This window comes from Eptesicus fuscus, chromosome 7 (assembly GCF_027574615.1).
Source record: "Eptesicus fuscus isolate TK198812 chromosome 7, DD_ASM_mEF_20220401, whole genome shotgun sequence".
Taxonomy (NCBI): Eukaryota; Metazoa; Chordata; class Mammalia; order Chiroptera; family Vespertilionidae; genus Eptesicus; species Eptesicus fuscus.
In genome coordinates, this window is record NC_072479.1 from 102310542 (window position 1) to 102314313 (window position 3772).

The 3772-nt window shown below is 56.8% G+C and overlaps 1 long non-coding RNA gene across 1 annotated transcript; it reads right to left on the reverse strand.

Annotated features, from left to right (window-relative positions):
* Positions 1–2330: 2330 nt before the first annotated feature.
* LOC114232691 (uncharacterized) lies at positions 2331–3440 on the reverse strand. The gene is made up of 3 exons (XR_003618785.2): positions 3288–3440; positions 2713–3133; positions 2331–2605 (listed from the first exon to the last, which is right to left on the reverse strand). It is a non-coding gene; the product is annotated as an uncharacterized LOC114232691 (long non-coding RNA).
* Between the last annotated feature and the right edge of the window lie 332 nt (positions 3441–3772).

Consider the following 3772-nt stretch of genomic DNA (forward strand, 5'->3'; position numbering starts at 1 on the left):
AGCAGGCTTTGCTGTGGCTTCAGGGCCTTGAGTCTGCTCAGTTGTGAGAACCCCAGCCCCCTGAAGGGTTCTGGGGTTCAGAGGCTCACCTGACCAGTGTGGCTCAGTGGTTGAGCATCAACTTAGGAACTAAGAGGTCACAGTGCAATTCTTGTCAGGGCACATGCCTGGGTTTTGGGCTTGATCCCCAGTAGGGGGCATGCAGGAGGCAGCTGATCAATGATATTTCTCTCTCATTGATGTTTCTCTTTATCCCTCTCCCTTTCTCTGTCTCTAAAAATCAATAATAATAATAATAATAATAATAATAATAATAATAATAAAATGCTTAAAAAGCCTGGGCCTCTGCCCCTCTGCTTCCCTGGCCAGGAGCTGGGGCTTGAGGCCTGTGGGGTGTGCTGAGCTTTTGACCTGGCCCCTGGTGCTCCCCTGACCACAGAGGAGGAAATCTGAGGCTCCTGAGATGGCTTGGAGGGGGACCTAGAGAGGAACAGGGTCAGAGGCTGGGGTTCTCATCTTGCCCCTACCTGTCCTTGTTGGCAGAGAGTCAGCTCATTTGGGGCCTCCTCTGCCAATCTGGGCAAAGAAGGATAAAATGTCTGAATCTCTTCACTCCAAACAGGCGGAGCTGAGGTGCAGGGGACACTTCTCTGGGCCCCAGAGCCCCTAACAGTTTATCCTGAGAGGCTGCGTCTGGGTGAGGAGCCCAGGACAGGAGTCAGGGTGTGGCCAGAGGGGGATCGCAGGGTCTCCAAGTGGAAAGCAGAGTTAGGAACTGCACCCACAGTTCCACCAAGGACCCCCAAGAGGGCTGGTTCACTCCATCCCACCCCAGCTGGTCTGACCCAGCCCGTACTCCCCGGTCCTACGCTGTGCCTGGCCCTGTGCGGGGCTTTGCATAGAGACACAGGGCAGAACCATCTCTCCACACCACCGTGGAGGAGTCTGATGAGGGGGACAGCCAGCCAGCAGTGCCCCTTGATTTGGTGCGACAGGGCTGGCAGGCCAGAAGGGGAGCGGAGCAGGTACTGATGGAGGCCTCAGACCCTGAGGGAGGGCTGACTATGTATTTGTGGAGCCCAATGCACAATAAAAATGCGGGGCCCCTTGTTTCAAAAATTATTACCATGGCGAGAGCAGGGCATAAAGCAAGCATGAGGCCCTTGGAGTGTGGGTGGGGGTTGGGAGAGCCCCGTGTGACTGTCGCCAGGGCACGGGGAAGGTTCTCAGCTTGGGCATTTCCCAAGGTGGCTTCTAGCACCGACTGGAGCCAGATGGGACCAGGGCCAGAGCCTCTGCCTGTGCCTCAGTTTCCCCATTTGCAAAATAAAAAGTATAATATCATTCACTTCCTGTCCTTTGAGCCTCAGTTTCTTCTTTTGCAAGGTGCAGATGGAAATACTGTGAGGTTAGAGTTAAGTGGGATAAAGTGCTCGACACGAGAAGACCCCCAAGACATGATCACATGCTTATGATGCTCCGGCGCCCGACTCTGGCTGCGTGCGTGAGCCGGGCCTTGGAAACCCCAGCAGGGCTTCCCTCTGCCCCTTGCTTCCTCCCCAGCTGCCTCCTCACCCTCAGCCCAGCACCGCTGTCTCAGAGCCGAAGTGTGATAGAGGGACACCCTGCAGGGAAAGCAGAGGGCACACACGGTCCCCGAGGACAGTGCGACCCTGCTCTCCTCCCTTCCCCGAAACAGGAAAGAATTCCCCCCTCCCTCTCGGGGACTATTGAGCAGTTCCTCAGACTCCAGCTCAGAGCTCCTGGGAGAGCTGGATTAATTAAAGATGTAATTAAATTAGGAATGGTTCATTATTTAAAGGCTAGGATCCTCTAGCAGGTGAAGTAGTGGAGGAGGGGAGGCAGGGCCATCTTTCTGCCAGAGGCCCAAATATTTTCTCCTGAGGGGTGTGTGTGTGGCCACAATGGGGCCCAGGGGTCTGGGGGAGGGAGCCGGCCCCGCCCACCTGCTCCCACTCAGAAGGACATTCCCACAGTCTCGGGCAGCTCCAGGATGTCCACTATCTCCCTGGCCAACCGTGTCCAAGGCCCTTTCTCTCTCAGCCTCAGTTTTCTCATCTGCAAAATGAGACCAAGCAGGGAGGGAAGGGTATACAAAATGGTCTTTAAGGCTGCTTTAGGCAGCGCCTTTCTAAGAACTTGGAGACGTCTCCCTCTGAACACCTCCAAGGTGTCCATATGCACCCCTCCCCCAATCCTAGGATATTTAGCCATGCATTTAAATATTTTATAATTGATATTTAGAGAGACAGAGGAAGGGAGGGAGGGTGGGAGAGAGAGAGAGAGAGAGAGAGAGAGAGGGATTTGTTCTTCCACTCCTTGATGCATTTATTGGTTGCTTCTTGTATATGGCCCGACCGGAGGTCAAATCCACAACCTTGGCATCTTGGGATGACGCTCTAATCAACTGAGCCACCCGGACAGGGCTGCTGGCCATGCATTGTTTGGCTCAGCTCATTCATATGGAAGGGAAGGGACCAAAGTGAATGGATCGACAGGCTCTGTGCCAGCTGCTGGGGATACTGCGATGAGCGTGGTCCTTCCTGCCCTGCCATGTCCTGTGGGGGAGACAGAGGAGCTGGGCCTAGAAGGAGAAAGCGGGGGAGGGGAGAAGGCACTTCAGGTGGGGGGGGGGGCACCATGTGCAAAGGCCCAGAGGCATAAGACAGTGTGGGGATGGGGCAAGTGTACCTGGAACATGGGGGTGGGGGTCATGTGTATGCCAGGAATGAGGCCGCTGAGCCTGACCTGTGCCAGGGAAACGGAGGGTTATCCTCTGCCACGTTTCCAGAGGGAAACAAAATGCTGAAACTGAGAGAGGTGTGATGGAGCTGTCAGGAGCACATGAAGCCGCGTGGGCCCCGGGAAAGAGAAGTCGCAGCTCTGATTGCCCTCTGACAGTGTGAAAACGCACCACCTTTTCATCAGACGGGAAATGAAACAGGAAAGCTAGACACTCTTCGGTTCCCTCTGCTCAGGCGGTCACTCTCAGCCCAGCCCGTGTCCGCCTCCGGCCCGGCCGCCCTGTGCCTGTCAACACTTGCCCAGCGTCGCAGACATCACTCCGCCTCGCTCCCCCGGTTTGCCAGCTTCTTCATGTGGTTCTCGGTCACTGTGGCGATTTGAAAACAGTATTCGAGAAGAAATCGCTCGCTCTCCCTGGAAATTTCTGGCGGGGGCCACCTCCCCCACCATCCCTGTTCTTTGTTTCCTTCCTCCCTTCGCCCCTCCCCACCGCCCCCACTTCTTCCTTCAACCCTACTGACTCCGGGGAGACCTCTGGGTGGGAATGGACGCTGTCCAGACTGGGAGAGGCGATGGGGAGATTCAGAACCACGGACAGCGACAGGCCTCCAGCTCCTCAGGACGCGAATGGGGCTGGTTGGGTGGTCTTGTATGCCTGCTTGGGAGGTGCGGTGCAGGAGATGATGATGACGTTGGAGGAGCCCCCTGTGGGAGGAGGGGCTGATGATGAGGGAGGAGCCCCCAGTGGGAGGAGGGGCTGGTGATGTGGGAGGAGGGGCTGGTGATGTGGGAGGAGCCCCTGTGGGAGGAGGGGCTGGTGATGTGGGAGGAGCCCCTGTGGGAGGAGGGGCTGATGATGAGGGAGGAGCCCCTGTGGGAGGAGGGGCTGATGATGTGGGAGGAGCCCCTGTGGGAGGAGGGGCTGATGATGAGGGAGGAGCTCCCTGTGGGAGGAGGGACTGATGATGAGGGAGGAGCCCCCTGTAGGAGGAGGGGCTGATGAGGG